The following is a 9,978-nucleotide window of genomic DNA, read 5'->3' as shown; positions in this document are numbered from 1 at the left end:
GCTATAGGACTAGACACCCCATTCCTGTTGTATGGAATGTCAGAAACCAAATTTTAACCAAATAGAAATTGCCTTCGTGGTATTTCTATAGTCTCCAAAGTGTAGTTTGATACACTAAGGCTTTGTTGAATACCAAATCACACTCTCTTTGTATATGTTGATATACTACAAAAGTACAGTTTGATGTGCTCTCAAATGTGATCTACCAAAGTATATTTTGATATACTATGTACAAAAATCCAACATATGTTTTAACACACCTACTTGTTTATTTAAACCAAAGCATAGTTGATATGCTATCTTTAAACCAAAGCATAGTTTGATATGCTACTGTTTACCAAAGTATAGTTTGATATACTACCAACTTTGTTATTTTAAACTAAAGTATATTTTGATATACTATCTAAAGCATAGTTGATATGCTACTTTTAACCAAAGCATAGTTGATATGCTATTTACAAACCAAAGTATAATTTGATATACTACCAATACTTTTATTCTTAAACCAAAGTATACTTGAGATATACTACCGAAACTATTATTTTAATTACTAAAGTATATTTTGATATACTATCCATTTAACTATTTCAAAACTAAAGTATACTATGATATACTATTTGTACAAACTTTTCAAAACCAAAGTATATTTTTGTCTATACTATAAACCCGTTTTCCAAAACGACACATTTTCAGAAACAAAACTTTTACATTAGATTCATGGCTATTTTGAAAAACATAAAACCTTTTCTCATATTATCTAAAGCCATGAATCTAATACACAAAATCCTATGTTACTCACAGGCATTTTTATGCTGACGTACCATATTTTCATATATGTTTCAGGTACTGCTATGTGATGATTGTTGATGCACGCTACATATAGGATGGACTTGTGCCTTAGCGACTTTAAAACTGAGAAACAATTATTGTATTTATCTAAGTTGTACCAAAACAATGAGTTCAATAATTCAATAAAACAAAACTATTTGATCCATGGTTGTGAAACAATGATTCTGTTACAACACTCCCCGACGTTTCCGCCACGATTTGTTGTTTTACGTGGTCGGGGTGTGACAGAAAAGTTGGTATCAGAGCCAATGGTTATAGGGAATTAGGTTATTAGTAATGCTTTGACCTAGACTATAACCTTCCTAGGACCCTAACACAAGTTATCTTGTGTTTAGTCTTAAAACAATACACTTCACCTATCCTTAGGTGATAACCACAACGAGAACACAATAACAAATCCGCTTCGAAAATTAATCATCTATCCTTGGATGATTGATTATTAGGTTTTGAACCCTTTTGTTATAAGGTTTTGAACCCTTCCAGTTTGATTCATCATTAGCTTTGTGCCTTTTGAGTTTTCAAAATCCCGTCAAAGTTTGGGTCTAAATAATGTGAACACATGCAAACTGGAAGAGTGAATGCCTGTACCCTGAGTTTTCTGTCTAAGGCTAGAGTGTTCATACAAATCCGCAGTATCGGACCAGTCACTCTTACCTGGGAACTCTTGGGGTGAGTGTTCACTTATAGGCGAGCATGTCTTCAGTGATACATTATATTGACCCATTTACTTTGATTTGTCACAGTGTCGTTTGTTTGTTTTAAGTAACGAACAAATGGTCACAATCCTTATGCTTTGTCGATATTCTTAACATCTAGTGTTGAATATCCAATAGCATCTCACTCGATTTTCCCTCATATTTCTTTGCTCTTTCAAAATATGCCTCCTCGACGTGATCAAGCTCAGGATGCCGCCTTGGCAGCCTTAATCGCTCAGCAATTCGCTGCTGTACTCCCGAACCTTATCACCCAAATAAATCAGGCAAACAATAACAATGTTCCGTGCACCTTTAAAACATTCAACTCAGCTAAGCCACTCGCATTTACTGGGTCTGAAGGAGCCACGGGGCTTCTACAATGGTTTGAGAGTCTTGAAAGCACATTTCGTCATGTGCAATGCCCAAACGAGCGAAAGGTTGAGTTTGCATCAAGTGTGTTCCAGAAAAGAGCACTCACATGGTGGAACGGCATAATGAGGGATCGAGGTGCCGATGTAGCAATGGCACAAACCTGGGAAGAGCTTCGGGCTCTAATGATGAAGGAATTCTGTCCTCGTCATGAGCTTAGGGCTCTAGAACGGGAATTTGATGATCTCAAACAAGACAGCGGTGAACATCGAGCCTACACTGATCGATACGAGGAATTGAGTCTGTTATGTCCTACCATGGTTACGCCTTTGGATAAGGCAATTGAAAGATACATCGATGGCCTTCCTGATCCAGTTCAGGATATTGTTACTGGCAGTAACCCTACTACCGTCAGACAAGCCATTGAACTATCTGCCACCCTGACTGAATCTCAAATCAGGAAGGGTAAGCTTTTCCGAAAAGGCGATCCAAGACCATCTGACAAGACAGCACAAGATAAACCAAAGGATAAACAGACCGAGTCCTCTAAGAAGTCGAAGAAGCGTAAGGCTTCACAAAACTTCGCAGTAATTGCTCAGAATGATCAGGTTGCACCAAATCAACCAGCACAGCCTCGTGCTAGGAAGAACTATATTGGTACTGCACCCTTGTGCAACAAATGCAACCGTCATCATGTGAATCAGACACTGTGTCAGAAGTGTACCCACTGCGGGCGATTGGGACATTTGGTCAATACATGTCGCCATGTTATCCAAAACCAAAATGCTGCAAATCCTGCTGTTGTTCGAGCACAGTTTCCTCCTTGATCGTGCTATAACTGTGGTGATCTTACTCACTACAGGAACAATTGCCCAAGACTTGTTAATACAAATCCAGCACGCGGACGAGTATTTAACATAAACGAGGCAAACGCGAATGACAACGCAGCAGTGAACAATTAGTCTTTTGTATTTCCTTTGTTGTTATCTTTTGACATTTGAGACAATTCAGTTATTATAAATAAAATGGTTATTCCAATTTTATTTCTAAAACTGATCCGATTGTATGTTGGCATACCCCTACAATACCGACACCAAAGAACCATGTTCTTTCCAGAACAAACTACTCTTGTGGTTCCTTCATTCTATGATCATTTGTGATCTCCCCAAAAATCCTAAGTACTAGTTTCTTTTAAGAAACAAAGTACAGGTGCAATTCTTAATCAGATACTTGAAGTACCATTTCAAATCTTTGATTTGATAAAGGTACTGTCGTAAGTCCTTAATTGGATTCTTTATGTGTCCTAATACGAATATTATAACACGACAGAAACAAATTCCAAATCCTTATAAGATCTTCCTATCTTCATAGTTAGATTCTTGAGGATATTTTAAAGTGCTAATTGAAGTCCGTGATTGGATTTCTAGTGTACCTCAAAATACATTAATTCACAAACGAGCTAATAACTAAATAAACGTATACACAATTTGGTGATTTTGTGTTTATGTGTAACTCCAAAGCTCGTTATCTAAGTCCTGGTGGAATCTTCCGTATTTTCATATGTTAGATTCTCAGAAGGATACTCAAAGTACTGTCTTAAATCCTTAAGGGGCTTCTATGCAAATAGTAAGAACCTTGGATTCCAAAGTGCTGTATCGAAACGATTATTTGGTTCCGAGTTATAAAGATCCCTTAAATGGTCTATTTAAAAAGATCATACGACGATCTAGATAAGGAGATCATGTGTTGATCTAGTTAAAAAGATCGTTCGTTGATTTAATTAAAAAGATCTTTTGGTGATCTAGTCAAGTCATTTCATGGTTATTCGATTGATTTTACCCTACACATTATGAGATGAACTGTGCGGACAGTGCAAGGAATTACGTAATTATGGATGCATACGTAATTATGGAATTCAGTGCACAGAAACCACAGCAAGTTTTGTCATGTGTTAAGACCTATAGTGATAAGAATAACGAGACGGGAACAATGTAAAAAGGGCATGGTGGATACGCCGCTGGTACTTCCTATATATAAGTGTTCCTTATTACATTGCGAAATTAGCGTTATTTAAATTGCTAGAAGTCCTGGACCTTGACCAATGTCAATCTTATTTTGCATTCTCCGACTCTGATTTCGAGCACACACAAGTTTCCTATAATAGTCTTCATAGGAAACATTCTCCTATCCGTTGTTCAAAACCCCATGTTTTTGGTACTACAACAACGACATTTTGGCAGTTAACAGATTCGCTAAGAATCCAAACGTGACCTAGAGTTCTACTTGGGAAACGAAGGATTCATTTGAAAGCGAAACGATCACAGTTGTCTTCACAAGTTTCCTCTAGAATTAAATTTCGGGACGAAATTTCCTAAAGTAGGGGAGACTGTGACACCTGTGTCACCACGAACACCAAACAAATGCCAAACCTATGAAACATTGTGTTTCATACCTGGGATTTGTATAAATATGTGTATCCTTTGCACATATCAATTGTTGTTCAATTCCGAGCTTTAAATCGCTTTCTGGAAAGTTATATGCGCACTGGTGCGTAGACGTAACCAGTTTAATGCAAAAAACACTCCGGAATAGTGACATAGGCTTAACATACCTTAAATAACCTTCACATAACTTAGAAATAAGTTTTGGATGGTTTGGTATGCCGAAAACAAGTTTGTTCAATCGCAGGGACTATTTGCGTCAAACTGCGAAACTATACCGATTCTAAGGTAACGAATAGTCCGGAACTTGATCATAAGTTAAACATACCATATATAACCTAATCATAGCTTAGAAACAAGCTTTGAGTGGTTCGGTGTGCGAAAACATGCTTATGTGATCTTTCAGGGACTAAAAGTGTCAAAAATGGCGTAAGTTTGCATTTTCGCGCATATCTTACGTTCTGGACACATCTGGACATCCAAAATTTTTGTACACACTAAAATATTTTTATTTTAGTGATCGCCATGCAAAAATTCCATTCGTCGCTTAATTTGGATCGATTTTTGCGTTCGTTACGACTTCCGTCGTAATTAACCGAACAACGCGATTTTACGATCAAACGAACCGACATCCGAGATGTTTTTGAGCATGTTTTGAGTTCCCTATACTTTAACTTCATTTTAGAGCCTTGAAATGAGGTTAACGGGGTTTAAACGCATCGAAAAAGGCTTTAAACGCGTGCAGGGACCATTTCTGCCATTTTTGAAACTTTGCTGAATCAGACACACCGTAGCGTAGCGCGAGCCCTCCTGCCTATGCCGTCGCGCTACGCGAGTGCCACATCTGGGCAGAAAGTTCATTTTCAGCAACAGTTTGTAATTTCAGGGGCCAAACTTGCAATTTCTTTGTGTGGTAACCAAGTTACCACCTCTCCAAGGCTTTGCATCTGCTCCTAACACATGTATGGCTAGGATTAATGCTTAATGACTAAGAAAAACACTTGGAGTGATCTTGTTCTTCATGTCCAACTATAAATACCATGCTCCATCAACTCATTTCTTTGCTCATTCACTCATTCCTCTCTTCACATCTGCTTTGGAGCTCTCTCTCAAGCATTTGGGACTTTGTCTTCTTGTAGAAAAGATAGCAAGGACCTTAAGTGAGCTTCTTTCATTCTTTTTATTTCCTTTTTCCTTTTGTAGTGCAGAAAGTCAAACGTTTGGCCAACAGTTTGACTTTCGGTTTTGACCATCAATTGGTCAAGTCAAAGTTCAATTGAACTTTGACACGTGATTGTAATCACGATAGTTATAATCCTTCGCGATTATAACCGCTGATTACCACGTTATCTAGTTGTAGTGTCGAGTCAAAGTTTCGGTCAAAATGCGTTTTAGCACGCATTTTGCAACGGAACTACTTTAGGGTATCAAAACACTTTGTTTTGATACCAAATCAGTAGGTTAGACATGTTTTGACATGTTTAACTCGACACTATTAGATTAGTGCTTGTTTAGGGTCGTAAGGTAAGCGGTCTAAACAACCGCTTAGCCTTCCGAACCCGACCCGTTTGGTCGATCTTTAGGATCCGACCAAGCTTAGTTAGTGATCATAGTTTCATAGGGAATAACCACTGAGGTTATAACCTTATGATCACATAGGATTGGTTAGTCATTTGCTAGTTAGCTTGTATGCCCATAGTAAATGACCAAAATGTCCTTTTGAAGCTAGAATCCGTAATTTGACTATGTGAACATATTTTTGACAAGTAATCTGATTTAGTAACATGTTTAGGGATAATTGGGCATGTAAGACTTGACATAGCACATAGTTAACCATCCGAACCTAGTTTTACGCAAACGACGCATTATAGTGGCTTATGTTACCATAATGTGTCGAAACGGGTCAAAAGCATTTAGGTAGGCCTTCCAATCAGAATGTTAGGTCTATTAAATCATGCCATATGAGTTGCAATACTCATTTGATTTATAGAACTTCATTCTATCTTATCTTCCGATTTAGGATCCGATTGTTTATCATAGTGATCCATTCTAGGTGCCACTTGATTCCTTGATTTCCCGAGCTTTGTTAGGACACTTAATCAAGGATACTTGCAATCTCAAGTGAGTACATAGTCCCCTCTTTTACTGTTTTCAAATGTTTTGGGGTGAAACATATATGCCTATCTGTTATTTTCCTGATTTTAAACTACATGATTATACATGTTTAGTACACATTCTTTTGACAAATTAAACGATTTCCTATGGTTTAAACACTGATTTTTTTTTCAAAACTTAATAAACAAATTGTTGGATTGTACCATTTTTATACATTCACCCAGCCGATTGGTAGTATGATATAGCGCTATAGGACTAGACACCCCATTCCTGTTGTATGGAATGTCAGAAACCAAATTTTAACCAAATAGAAATTGCCTTCGTGGTATTTCTATAGTCTCCAAAGTGTAGTTTGATACACTAAGGCTTTGTTGAATACCAAATCACACTCTCTTTGTATATGTTGATATACTACAAAAGTACAGTTTGATGTGCTCTCAAATGTGATCTACCAAAGTATATTTTGATATACTATGTACAAAAATCCAACATATGTTTTAACACACCTACTTGTTTATTTAAACCAAAGCATAGTTGATATGCTATCTTTAAACCAAAGCATAGTTTGATATGCTACTGTTTACCAAAGTATAGTTTGATATACTACCAACTTTGTTATTTTAAACTAAAGTATATTTTGATATACTATCTAAAGCATAGTTGATATGCTACTTTTAACCAAAGCATAGTTGATATGCTATTTACAAACCAAAGTATAATTTGATATACTACCAATACTTTTATTCTTAAACCAAAGTATACTTGAGATATACTACCGAAACTATTATTTTAATTACTAAAGTATATTTTGATATACTATCCATTTAACTATTTCAAAACTAAAGTATACTATGATATACTATTTGTACAAACTTTTCAAAACCAAAGTATATTTTTGTCTATACTATAAACCCGTTTTCCAAAACGACACATTTTCAGAAACAAAACTTTTACATTAGATTCATGGCTATTTTGAAAAACATAAAACCTTTTCTCATATTATCTAAAGCCATGAATCTAATACACAAAATCCTATGTTACTCACAGGCATTTTTATGCTGACGTACCATATTTTCATATATGTTTCAGGTACTGCTATGTGATGATTGTTGATGCACGCTACATATAGGATGGACTTGTGCCTTAGCGACTTTAAAACTGAGAAACAATTATTGTATTTATCTAAGTTGTACCAAAACAATGAGTTCAATAATTCAATAAAACAAAACTATTTGATCCATGGTTGTGAAACAATGATTCTGTTACAACACTCCCCGACGTTTCCGCCACGATTTGTTGTTTTACGTGGTCGGGGTGTGACATCTGGTCAGGTGTGTCAGAGTGGATAGCGAACTGCAAGGTCATGCACGTTCAGGTCTCACGGTCGTAATCATCCAAAAGTTCCATCCAGCGTTCTCATCAACTGACAAAGCTTCTTTCGTGGCCAGGGTACACAGGAGGCCCTTGTGATCGGTCTAAGTAACGTGTTCGGTACCGCCCAAGTAATGCCTCCAAGTGAATCCAAAGGTCACGATTTCTACCACCGGTTGTGTGTCGTGCTGTTCTTCTTCGTAACTCCATTACGTACGTCGTCACTTTCTTGTGTTGCGTCGGCGTGTAACTGGGACTCCGATTCAAACGTGATGATATACCACTGTATTACCCCCATCCTCGGGTAAAACGATGCTCAGCGCCTTGCAGAGTTAAGATTCGAAAATTGGAAAGGCGTCCTCTTGTTCTGCCTTTCGCAATCACACCACTCGGCTGTACTAGAGAGGTCCAAGTTTTGTGACTTCCGGAATCCTTGCGATTAATCTGCAGTAATATCAAGCGGAACCAGGTAATCGCTGTAGCCTTGGGGAATTCTTCAGTGTCGATCAGTTTCCAACCGAAACGAGTCTTAGCGAGATCCATGTGCATCCCCGCTTCGTTGATTATATGACCCACCAAAGACACCTCTCGAATCCAGAAGTTACATTTATCGAGACTTCGTATGGTATGGCTCCTCCCTTAGGGCTCTTCTAATAAAATGCAAGAATGTTTGTGATATTCTTTTCTCTTGGGAAGGATTCGAAACGTCATCGAATAACATGGTTGGTTCACATGATACGTAAAGCTGCGGGTGTGATGACCACCCCAAAGATTATGGAATACAAAGTCGCATAGCTGAATTGCGTCGGATATGTCGCTTTAATAATCTTTTCCCCCTGGACTTTCATCTGATAAAGCTCGTTCCTTGCAACTAGTCGACGGGTCGTCAATACACGGTTATAGAAAACAGTTCCTTGACTGTCGCCTTGATGAGTTCCCGTTAATCAGTACACACACCAAAAAGGGCTCATCCTCCCGGATATATCTGGGGCTTTCCAAAGCGAAAGCTAGGTCTGACAACCTTCTTGCCGAACAGTTCTCATAGTGGCTTATACTGCTCTTGCACCCCTTCTGATGCAAGATGGTAAGAGTACGAGTATTCGGAGCTTCCTCTGATCGTGAGATCAACGAGTTTCTGACTAATAGTTGTGGTGATATGCCTGAAAGTTCTTCGAGTTGCACATTGAGATTAGTCACAACAATTGGTAGATCCTCGTTCCTATCGTCCTTTATCTGATTATTAGAGTTAGTTGCTACTACAGTGAGGTCATCCTTTCATAGACGCTTTCTGGGCTGTCATTACCGACATGATGCAAATCTTCTCACCACTCTGGTACTTCAATGCATAAGGTGACACTAAATTTCTTCTCACAGGGTGCGTCTGAGTGATTTGTCTAGTTAATGAACCATTACTGACTACTGTATCATAACCACCAAGGATAGTAGAAGTGAGACCGGTGTCGAATGCCTGCCTCCCGTAAGGTCAAGTTTGTGTCCTAACTAACATGTGCGGTCGCAGTTGACTCGCCATCAGCCGGTTCCATAACATGTTTGGTTTTGCGAATCATCAGGGTTAAATAGTATTAGGGCGAAGCGATTTACTACCCATCCGAGCCTCCATGTTGTTATTGTCCTATCATCGCCCACTTCAAGCCTAACTCCCCTTCCATGAGCACCACTACCGGTGTAATTGTTACAATCACGCGGATTCCTCCCGTACCGTCATCGCTCTCTTAGTCGTGGTCGTTTTGAATTGTCAACGTCCAATACATGCCGAAGGCACCTTCATTTCCATACAGTAGGCTACTATTACAAGTACCTGGGTGTCACGAATACTGTTGCTCTAATGTTGGTGTTTTGGAGCCGAACGCCACGTTCTTTCACCACAATGTACCTCTCTTCGCACTTCGTGCCGAGTTCCAAGGTGCTACTCGTTGTGCTGGAAGTTACACATCCCACACTAAAATCTGTTGTCATTGCTAAAGTACAGATTGGTTTGTAACAGTTGACTCCCGTGAGTCGCTGACCAGAGTTAAAAACTTAGATTGTAGTCAGTTCGCTGGTGTTCGTTGCTGGTAATCGGGGTCGTCCAATTACTGGAGTCGGTAGGATACTACACTCACCCTTTTGTCCATCCC

Source organism: Helianthus annuus, chromosome 14 (assembly GCF_002127325.2).
Source record: "Helianthus annuus cultivar XRQ/B chromosome 14, HanXRQr2.0-SUNRISE, whole genome shotgun sequence".
NCBI lineage: Eukaryota > Viridiplantae > Streptophyta > Magnoliopsida > Asterales > Asteraceae > Helianthus > Helianthus annuus.
The sequence above is the reverse complement of the archived record's forward strand: the minus strand, read 5'-3'. Positions refer to the sequence as shown.